This window comes from Pelobates fuscus, chromosome 3, assembly GCF_036172605.1.
Source record: "Pelobates fuscus isolate aPelFus1 chromosome 3, aPelFus1.pri, whole genome shotgun sequence".
NCBI lineage: Eukaryota > Metazoa > Chordata > Amphibia > Anura > Pelobatidae > Pelobates > Pelobates fuscus.
In genome coordinates, this window is record NC_086319.1 from 327202163 (window position 1) to 327214518 (window position 12356).

Genomic DNA, 12356 nt, shown 5'->3' on the forward strand with positions numbered 1-12356 from the left:
AGCTGAAGTGGTAGAGGTTAACACAGTAAAGGAGTTTAAGCATGCGTGGGATAGGCATAAGGCTATCCTAACTATAAGATAATGCCAGGGACCAATGAAAGTATTTAGAAAACTGGGCAGACTAGATGGGCCGAATGGTTCTTATCTGCCGTCACATTCTATGTTTCTATGTTTCTATTGTCTCTCCTTGATAGGTATAGTATTACCCTTGACAAGTTGAACGTCGATGAAGTTTCCAGCAGCACCTGAATCCATCAGGGCTTTGCATAAATAGTTATTTTTGTCAAAGGCAATAGAAATATCAAGGAGAAACCTATTTTTATCCATTCCAGAGGACGTTTCCATTACACCTAAGACCTGTCCCCTTAAGGTGCTTAGGTGCGGTAGTTTTCCGGATGTATGGGACAATTGTTTCTCATATGTCCCTTTCTACCACAGTATAAACATAGGCCTTCTCTTCTCCTATATTGTCTTTCTGCCTCCGACAGTCTAGTGACCCCCAACTGCATGGGTTCGGGTTCGGACTGCACAGGAATTTCAGGGACAATAGGTCTGGATAAACGGGGAGCTAAAGGTATAGTCATGCGTCTGGTCTTGTTTCTAGTAGCCTCTCTCTGCTTCTCTTCTCTGCTTCTCAATCTATTATCAATCTGCATGACAAAAGTGATAAAGTCATTAAGCTTTTTGGGTAAGTTTTTGGCGGCAATCTCATCTAGCATAGTTTCAGATAGTCCCTTTTTAAATGCAGAGATTAACCCACTATTAGTCCAATCTACATCAGAAGCTACTCTCCCAGTACGCGGGCTACGACTGTCCGATGTCAGGGTTACGGTGGGCGACATGATGTTGCTCATTCGCAGGTCCAAGACTGATCAGGAAGGAGAGGGTGCTCAGGTTGGGGTAAGTGCGACAGTTGGTCCGTTCTGTCCGGTGAGGTTACTGCGGGAGTTCTTGGGGTCCGAGGGTCGGAGGTTGGTTCCGTGTTGCTCAGCCGCTTTTAATTTGCCAGATTACTTCGGGCTTGCATTATGGGTGTTGGTCTGTCTCCGGTTTGTTTACTATTCACTCATTTAGAATAGGGCTGCTATGCAGGTGAGTCTGCTGGGCCTCCCTGCGGAGGCGCTCAAGCGTTTGGGGTGCTGGCAGTCGGGTCGTTTTCAGCTCTATGTGCGTCCCCACTTGTAGGTCAGCGGCGCAGCTAAGTCAAGGTTTTATGTTATTATCGTTTTAGGTCCTTCTCCTTGTTTTGTCTGGATCGTGGGACACTCGTTTGTTTATTGGGCAGCTAGGCGTGCTGAGAGTAGACCCTATGGCCGTAACCTCGGGTTCTCGTATGATGTAGCCCTGGTACGTTGGAGGGGTATTCGGGGATTGTCTTGGGACGGGTTGTTAGCTGAGGTGGTGCAGCTCAGTCGCTGTGTGTCAGGGCCGGTGACCCTGGTCATTCAAGCGGGCGGGGACGATGTCGGACAACGATGGTTGGTGGACCTGGTACATGCAATTCGGCATGACCTGGCCGCTGTTTTGCATTATTCAAGGATCTTACCCTCGTCTGGTCCAAGATCGTTCCGCTTCCGGTCTGGCGTACTGCGGGGTATGGTAGGGCGTTGGAGCGCTATAGGCGTAAAGTCAACATGACCATATACCGGTTTGTAGGCCACTTGGGTGGCATAGTGGTTAGGCTCTTCGAGCTGGAAGGGGTAAATGACAACGTGATGAGACGGGATGGGGTTCATTTGTCCCCCATTGGTTTAGACATTTTTAACGTGGGCCTGCAAGCAGGGATTGAGGCCACACTGTCGGCGGGTGGGGGGCGCGATGCCCGCGCAGCACACGATGTGGGCATCGCAGTGGCGGGTTTTCTCTGGACCGCGCAGATGGAAAAGGAACTTTGGGGAGACGACAGCCTGCACAGAGTTGATGGCGAGTAACCGGCTGTTGAGACTCATGGTACACAATTCGGGAGAACTGTCTGTTGGGCAACCACCCAACAGCTGACAGAGTTGGACAGAGTTTTAAAACTGGTTATGTTAAATAAAGCTGCGGCCGTTGCCCTTATCCATCATAATAATGTGTCATGTGTGTTATGGGGGGGCAACATTTTTTGGTGGACTGGTATGGGTCAGCAGTCATGTGCTTACACAATTCTACAGGATCTATGGCCATGTTGTAATGTCAGGATTACAGTATGATCCAGCACTGTCAGGGTATTTATATCGGCAGACATTTTGTGCTATGATAGAAATACAAAGTGTATGTTCTGAAGTCATTGCTAAACAAACCAGACTCCATTTTGTATCTTCACGTTAACAAAGAGACACAAAATTTCTATCCTTTCTGTTACACTAACCTTAGCTTGAACCTAAAACTTGCCCAAGCTGAATGGAATGTGTATATAAACAAACCAAATAGATAAGACATTGAGAATGGGGGTGGACAGACTGTCTAATTGCGAATGGAATATGAATAAATTCTAAACCCAGACCTGGGTGACAGAGGATTAAATAATTAAATTTTACTTTCGATATTGTACAACATCCCATTATAGTTTAAGGTGAAACTTAGTTCACAAACTATCAATTTTAGGAATTATAGCAGAATTTGCAGACGCATAGTCTGGACAAAACTGAGAAAGACCCTGTGATCTGACAGATAAAATAAGTTATTGGCCACCATAAAGATAACGTAAATGACGTCAAAAATAGCCACCAGGAAATGTTAACTCTTTCCTGGATAGGTATGTTTAGTGGGAGAATACTGCCCTCTTGAGTTCAAATAATAAAATGATTACCTAGAAGGCAACCACACCCCACATCTGTGATTGGCTATCACCTAAGGAATTTTTCCCTTTAAAAAGTTAAGACAAGGGAAGAGAGAAAGATTCGGAAATTCAAAGATTGAAGAGAGAGACATTACAACACTCTCGGGAGATTCAGAGAGATCCAGGCAGAATCGGGCGATCAGAGTAACCAAGAAACTCTTACACTCCATGCAGAGCAAGAGAGAGAAACATTCCTTGACACTTAGCTACCTGAGGATATCTGATGAGAAAATATCTACTTAACTGGTAAATATACAGGCATTTAATTAATTAATTTAAATTAATTAAAATTAATAGCATGATATATGACTGGATAAATCATGTTTGATTTCATATTTAGAAATCTTAATTATTAAAGAATATATATATGGTTATAGCATCCCATCTGCAGCTGGGATTAATATAGCCATTAATGTATTTGTGTGATTAATATCACGTTAGCATATCATGACCATTTATCCAGCTGTATTGATTGGCTCTAAAATAAGATAAAATATCTGTTTAGACAAATTAATAAAATATCAGCTAATATAACATAGTAGATTTCTCTCATTGGATAAAATCAAGGAAATGGTTGATGACTGGTTAAATGTTATTTATTAAAATTACATAGGAGTAGATCTTAACTACTTAGGAGGTCTAACCAGCATTGAAAGGGTTACTTCTGCCAGAAAGTTTTACTGCAGCTCTAAGGAATGCTCTGTCTCCTTAAAACTTTGTTTCCTTAGCTGTAAAGAAAGGGTCGTAAATCAGTCTTGACAGCTAATGGAGTCTATGCTGTACTAACCAGGAAGTAAATTGCCTATTGTATTGCATATTGTTTTTATACTGCATATTAATTATTATTGCCATATTGTATTACATATTCATGTTATACTGAATATTCCATTGATTATTATCATGCATGTTACTCATCATTATTATTTAAATTGTTAAGAAATAAATATCTATTTTTATAACAATTTGTGATTTTTAATTACCGGTATATGGTTATACATTTCATTTAACACGATAACGATTAAGGATCTGAGAATTGAAATAGTGGGCAATTTCTCTCTGTTTACATTATTATCCCATAAATATCCCCACAGCACGTAGAATTATGTAACACAGAGGACTGATAGGTAACGCATACTGGACCTTAGAATGGCCGGACTAACGTACCAAAGAATAGTCAGAAATAGCCGAGGTCAAGGGATACAGAAAGAGACACAAAAAAGGAAAAGGAAAAAGGAAAAGCCAGGGGTCAGGGATGCCAGAAAACAGGGAAGTCAATATCAAAGCCAAAGTCAAAAAACCAGAATCCATAATGCGCTCTCGGAAAACCACAAGGGAAACCACGACAGGGCACAGAGCAAAAGGAGAACTGGACCTAAATACCCCACCTGTGGATCTGATTGGTTGTAACCGGCCTTTGACCCCAAAGGTAGTTACCAGGTTCCTATTTGCATGATTGCTGCTCAGCACAAACCCTCCTGTGGATTGATTGCTGCTCGGCACAACTTTTCCTGTCAGAACAGTAAATGCCATTAATCACATTTTTTACATCAAATAACTGTGACCTTGTGAAAGTGATGCTACCATGAATTTGCTTTGATCACGGCTGAAGTGATGCACGTGTGTGAATATGTGAGTGACATGGCTGAGTTGGCGCAGCTGCATTATTTTTGGTGACTGTACTTGATTTTTGTTTTAAATGGTTTTTATTTTTGTGAACGTTGCGTATAGTCAAGTACTTTACATTTATGACAATATGAATGTGTATGCCTACGCAGAGGCTTAGCTCAGATGGAAAAGCGTTGTATGACGGTGAGCCGTCCAGTGCAACAGGTCAAATCAACAGTTGCAATATAGCAGTAACAAAGCGGTAACAAAGTGAACTCTGTACAGTTAACAATTATATGTTGGCTGGTGACAATGCTGTGAAAGTCAGTAGTAGAATGTACTTGATTTTTGGATACAAGTGTCTAGTAACCCAATACTTTGGGATGGATTTCTGAGCCAGTGAAGTAATACCACACAGAGTTTCAGTGTATCCCTAAAATCTCTTGGTTTTACTACTTTTCATTCTTGTTAGTCTCTGTAATATTTCCCCACTTAGCTATAATGATTCAAAGCACCGAATACCTAAAAATAAATGTAGGTTACAATTCCAAAATTCACCACAAGATGGCAGCATTGTTTACTACACAATATTTGTAATTATTCTAGGAGAAACAGAATTCTAACATGCTAAATGGTACAATACGTGTCAGCCTATGACATTTATTACGATTCTGCCCTACAATTCTGTGATTGATAACTATTTCACTACAGATATGTGAATCACGTTGTTCAGGGAGGCACTTAAAGGGACACTATAGGCACCCCGACCGCTTCATCTCATTGAAGTGGTCTGGGTGCAGTGTTCTTGTTATCTTAGCTCTGTAATGTAAAACATCTATCAGACAGCCACTGGAAGCGCTTCCTGCAGTCTCAAAGAGTTGGACATCGTGATAAGACGCTGGACTGACATCCAGCCAGTTGAAAAACCCTGGAGGAAAGCATTGAATTAATGCTTTCCTATGGGGAATGTCTAATGCATGCACGGTGCATGGGGACACTATCTTGTCATTTAGCTTGGTGTGAAAGCTTTCTGACAATAAACTGTTATGTGCAGCAACTCTCTACCCTCATCTAACCCTGTTTGCCCTAGCCCTGGTTTCTGGTGGTCCAGCTGCTGCCATTGCTCTTTGGGTGCACCTCCCAGTGTACACACATCTCTCACTGCTTTGGTGTAGCCTGAACCGAGCCTGAATGAGACAGACAGATACAATGCTCACACAACTCCTACTGGCGCTGCTCGACCAACAGGAGCTTTGTACATGTCACTATGCGAACCCAACATTATAGTACCATTTACAATGAAGATTAAGCAAGGAGACTGGAGCAAGATCCTGGTCATATTGGCCTACGGGTGGGTATGCCAGCCTCAATCTGTGTCTCTACTTCTGTCTCCTATTGACATTTCTTCAGTTTCTTGGCATTCTGTTACTATTGGCTAACATGAAACACACAATCTCCCTCTTTATACAATGGGCAAATGAGGGTGAGTGATTTAAAATAACGTGTAAGACATAAAATGTGTTTTTCTGAAGATTTAGAAGTATATATCAACATTTTGCTTGAGTGACCAGGCAGGGTTCCTCTGTAATTATCTGACATTATCGAATAGCTGGACTATGTATGTCTTCTATCATTGTGTTCCTGTCACAGCTCCCGGCTTGCCGCATGGCGACCGGCATGACCACGCCGACAAGCTGAGCTTACCTGCTCAGCGGGGAGCTGGAAACCGCTCCTCCGGATTTTCTGGGCAGTTTGCCCAAAACAAAGATGGCGCCGGCCATGCAGTCACGGCCATCAATGACCCCCCAGGGTTATACGAACGTACGTGTGACGTCACGACGCCAACGCACATGCACGTTCTGGGGTCAGAGCTCACCCTCTGACCAATTGCAGTCTAGGAAGAGATATATATAAATCCCTGAAGCTTCCCAGTTCTTTGCCCTGTCGTAGTTTCCTGTACTGGTTCCCGAGAGTGCGTTTACCATTGCTGTTATTGTTATTCCCGGTATTTTGACCTTGGCTGTTCCTGACTACTCCGATTTCTGGTTCCCCTGACTTGGCTTGTTTAACGGTATTTGTGTATTTCTGGCTTCCTTGACCTCGGCTATCCCCTCACCATTCTCTGTCTCTAACGTATTAGTCCAGCCATTCTAAGGACCGGTTTACGTTCTATCCTTTCTGTTTCTTTCTATGTAGATGTCACATAGTTCTGTGTGATGCCCACACAGAACATGTGTACGGTTTAGGTCCTGACCCAGGCTTGCTTTGATAACGGCATGGTGTAATGCTGAAGTGTTTTGTGTGTTCAGCTCATATAGGATCACTATTTCTGGAAGGCTTGTGCTGGATATTTTGCATACCATAGTGCTTTGTTGGCTGCTTCTGTGTCTGTGCACACTCTGTGAATACGTACAACCTTCCTGCAATGTCTTTGCTTGGTGTAGAGTAAGTGTGTGTGTGTGTGTGTGTGTTATATAAGAATGCTTCACAGGTTTACAGAGTAGATTGATGGCTAGATTAAAGGTTTATGGGTTTGTGCTTACCTGGAGATGGGAAGCAGTCAGAAGTCTACTTACTTAGAATAATAGAGTAGTCAATAGCTTACTTACCTACTTACCTAGAGATATGGAACACTCAGTAGCATGCAGGTAAATTACCCAGTTGGTATGTTCCTACTTTCTACCATTCCATGGTATATTGCGATTGGTTGGTGAGTCTCTAATGATTCTCATATTTTTTTTGTGTCATTTAATTTTCCGTTAATCTACATTTATTTGTGAGATAATTTACATTATTTTAAAATCTTCTAACATCTTTGGATACGTATGTTATTCCCTAAGTAGAAGAAAATAAAGCTTTTACAGGGCAGGCATACTGAATGCTCCAGAAAAGACTGACTCTTGGTTAAAAATTTACTTTTGTTTTTTGTTAAAAAAAAAAAAAAAGATACAAATCAATTTGAGCACCATAAAGTTAAACGTGTTAAGTATTTTTATTCTAGAGCTGTTTGTTTTTCCGCTCCCCACCTGTGTGTAGTCTCAATATTATATGATCTAAAATCGTTTTTAGAAGAAAATCGAAAGTTAATTTTGAATTAGGTTGTAGGTAGTTTCGGAAATTATTGTGGCAGCTACTTTGTGCCTCTTAAATGCTTAATTGTTTCTCTTTTATTCTGTGCCATGGATTCTGCGTTCAAGAGCAAACAAGATCACTTTGTCAGCGGCGATGTAATGTGTTGGGTGAGTGAGTTTTATCCCTACAGTGTATGCTCTTGTAGCTTTGTGTAAGTGTGGCCTGTATTGCGGAAGGGCAAGCTCCAAACATGGTTAGGTTTTGGGGACAAAACTGGGAACTCCAATCATACAACTAGGAAACTCTCATTAATAGAGGCAAAGAGGGGGTATTATCCGTTATGCTCTACCATCAAAATAGATAGTAAATTATTAAGCAAATCACAATAGAGGAAAATTGTATGAAGATGAAATAAAAGGATGTACCTATAAGACGGTCACTTATCGAGCTACCTGTTAGAAAGCTTTGTATCAATCACACATCAATTTCTTCTGGGTACAGACGCTGTGTACAGGGAGAATGGGCAAATGAGGGTGAGTGATTTAAAATAACGTGTAAGACATAAAATGTGTTTTTCTGAAGATTTAGAAGTATATATCAACATTTTGCTTGAGTGACCAGGCAGGGTTCCTCTGTAATTATCTGACATTATCGAATAGCTGGACTATGTATGTCTTCTATCATTGTGTTCCTGTCACAGCTCCCGGCTTGCCGCATGGCGACCGGCATGACCACGCCGACAAGCTGAGCTTACCTGCTCAGCGGGGAGCTGGAAACCGCTCCTCCGGATTTTCTGGGCAGTTTGCCCAAAACAAAGATGGCGCCGACCATGCAGTCACGGCCATCAATGACCCCCCAGGGTTATACGAACGTACGTGTGACGTCACGACGCCAACGCACATGCACGTTCTGGGGTCAGAGGTCACCCTCTGACCAATTGCAGTCTAGGAAGAGATATATATAAATCCCTGAAGCTTCCCAGTTCTTTGCCCTGTCGTAGTTTCCTGTACTGGTTCCCGAGAGTGCGTTTACCATTGCTGTTATTGTTATTCCCGGTATTTTGACTTTGGCTGTTCCTGACTACTCCGATTTCTGGTTCCCCTGACTTGGCTTGTTTAACGGTATTTGTGTATTTCTGGCTTCCTTGACCTCGGCTATCCCCTCACCATTCTCTGTCTCTAACGTATTAGTCCAGCCATTCTAAGGACCGGTTTACGTTCTATCCTTTCTGTTTCTTTCTATGTAGATGTCACATAGTTCTGTGTGATGCCCACACAGAACATGTGTACGGTTTAGGTCCTGACCCAGGCTTGCTTTGATAACGGCATGGTGTAATGCTGAAGTGTTTTGTGTGTTCAGCTCATATAGGATCACTATTTCTGGAAGGCTTGTGCTGGATATTTTGCATACCATAGTGCTTTGTTGGCTGCTTCTGTGTCTGTGCACACTCTGTGAATACGTACAACCTTCCTGCAATGTCTTTGCTTGGTGTAGAGTAAGTGTGTGTGTGTGTGTGTGTGTTATATAAGAATGCTTCACAGGTTTACAGAGTAGATTGATGGCTAGATTAAAGGTTTATGGGTTTGTGCTTACCTGGAGATGGGAAGCAGTCAGAAGTCTACTTACTTAGAATAATAGAGTAGTCAATAGCTTACTTACCTACTTACCTAGAGATATGGAACACTCAGTAGCATGCAGGTAAATTACCCAGTTGGTATGTTCCTACTTTCTACCATTCCATGGTATATTGCGATTGGTTGGTGAGTCTCTAATGATTCTCATATTTTTTTTTTGTCATTTAATTTTCCGTTAATCTACATTTATTTGTGAGATAATTTACATTATTTTAAAATCTTCTAACATCTTTGGATACGTATGTTATTCCCTAAGTAGAAGAAAAGAAAGCTTTTACAGGGCAGGCATACTGAATGCTCCAGAAAAGACTGACTCTTGGTTAAAAATTTACTTTTGTTTTTTGTTAAAAAAAAAAAAAAGATACAAATCAATTTGAGCACCATAAAGTTAAACGTGTTAAGTATTTTTATTCTAGAGCTGTTTGTTTTTCCGCTCCCCACCTGTGTGTAGTCTCAATATTATATGATCTAAAATCGTTTTTAGAAGAAAATCGAAAGTTAATTTTGAATTAGGTTGTAGGTAGTTTCGGAAATTATTGTGGCAGCTACTTTGTGCCTCTTAAATGCTTAATTGTTTCTCTTTTATTCTGTGCCATGGATTCTGCGTTCAAGAGCAAACAAGATCACTTTGTCAGCGGCGATGTAATGTGTTGGGTGAGTGAGTTTTATCCCTACAGTGTATGCTCTTGTAGCTTTGTGTAAGTGTGGCCTGTATTGCGGAAGGGCAAGCTCCAAACATGGTTAGGTTTTGGGGACAAAACTGGGAACTCCAATCATACAACTAGGAAACTCTCATTAATAGAGGCAAAGAGGGGGTATTATCCTTTATGCTCTACCATCAAAATAGATAGTAAATTATTAAGCAAATCACAATAGAGGAAAATTGTATGAAGATGAAATAAAAGGATGTACCTATAAGACGGTCACTTATCGAGCTACCTGTTAGAAAGCTTTGTATCAATCACACATCAATTTCTTCTGGGTACAGACGCTGTGTACAGGGAGAATGTGTAAATATTTAGCAGGCCCAAGCCTTAAGGCTGGTCTCCTAGGCTTCAAAAATTCCTTCATACCTTCCAATATTTCACATGGATAAAGACAGACAGTTTCATTTTAGGGTTGTTAGCTTTCCTCCTGACTTTGGGAGGTATGCAGTCGGGACAGTGGAGTGGAACGCCAGGACGTGCGGCCATTGACACGACTCACGGACGTTCCACTTGGAAATGAGGTGTGTCTGCCCACTGAAGGGGGCCTGGCATCCTATCTTGCCGGCCCTTACCAGTAGGACCATACAGAGAGTGCTGCTGAGGTGCTCTCTGCATCACTCTAGCGCGCCTAATGAGGTGCTCACGCTGTGCTGCCACGGGACAGTTCCCTTATTTTCCCAAGATGGCTGACGCCAGGGAACTTAAGCGAGACAGGACCACGAGGCATGGGTGTTAGTGGGTGTGTGGCCAGGGGCGGAGCTGCTCTGAGAATGTTTTGGTAACTTACTAAAAATAATGTAGGTAGCTAAAATGTAACTTAAAGCAAGACTCATTTCTAAACACATTTATTGTAGTTTAAAGACACATTACTGTGAGTATTATTTCTGTAGAGATCTGGTAAGTCCATGGACATAATGATAGAAATAGTGGCAGAGGCATATGGGCCCATTATAGGGACTGTCTCTCTTAAAAAGAGACATTTGGGAGGTATGTTACAGATACGCAGGAGGTTATAGCAAAATTCAATGCAGGGAGTGCTTTCCATTATTGCACCTGTTGCTACTTGGGATATTTTATTGCATTTAGCAGTCCCAACACTGATGAATATGGTGTTAAATTGTGCAGGCTTTAATATAAATGCTTGTAGTTCAGGCCTGGGGAACGTATACCAAAATAAGAAATTAATATTTAGTTCATTATAAAGATAAAGCATATATTTAATGGCTAATAAATTATGATGTAATATTTACTTCGTTTCTATCCAGGGCTGCCATCATGCTTATTGTGCCTTCTATAAAACCCATTCCTGGACCTGCCTACCTCCCTTATGAGATCGGCTCTGCATGAGGACACTTTCCGAAGTCAGCCAATCTCACCAGTGATACCGACACATATGTAACTCCTTTCCTATTGATCAAAATCACAGCAACTTCAGAGTATAATGTGTTTAGAACTCTAATCTATACCAACAATTGCTTAACAATTGGAGGAGGGGGCTAGCAAATTGTACAGATTATTTTTGTATGCTTTTTCAGTAGAGCATGTCAGTGCACTCAAATCAGGGACACATTTAAAAAATTTACTATTATTGTCCACTTGTTCAATACTACTGGCACTACAACAGTTCGAAAATATGTTAACCTTTTGCCTATTCTTTAATAAACAAAAAGGAAAACCATCCAGAATTAAAATAAAATAAAATGTATGTGAATAAAAACTTTTATTTATTGCATGGTAACTTGACAATATTTTTTAAACATACATTTGTCTATTAACATGCATACATTAAAAATTGAACTGTTGAACATATTTTCTCCAACATTCACATTATGAGAAGACAAATTACATGATTTATGATGTTTAACTCACTCAATACTAAAACCATTTGTAGAATAAACCGTTTCTGTAAGTGAACAAGGGTGTGCATGTATAAGTCGGTTAACGTGGCGTTATTTGCACATTGCCTGTCATCTCCCCACACTGCTTAGCTTATAAACTACCAAATGTAAAGCAAGTTTTCCAGAGAAGATCTACAAAAATAAACTGTTGATTCTGGGATGGTAGTACAGCGTCAAATGATAGCACCAAAATAATCACTTCAATGCATTGATTATAGATCAGTGCAACTTTTTTTTTAAACAATAAAAATACTGGTATTAGAAGATTAAAGTAGCATGTTCTTCTATTAAGTGATATAGTTTAATCTATGCATGTTCACACATTTTAGGTTGGTTTCATAATGAGCAGGCAAGATTTTGGCAGTTTTATAAAAAAAATCATTAGACTTATTTAAAATAAAAATATATTCATATATCAGATTAAGTAAGAGTCCTTTTCTATCAGGGCTTGCAGTATGACATCACTGTGTAAAATGTAACCGGTATAAAGTTGAAACATAAAAAACAAGAATAAAATGTAAAGCTGCCTTTTGTGAATAAGACAGAGGTAGACAAATGTGGTTAGGGTATGGATTCCTTAAGTCACCTGCAGTCCAGAAGTGTACTTAATTTTCTTGAT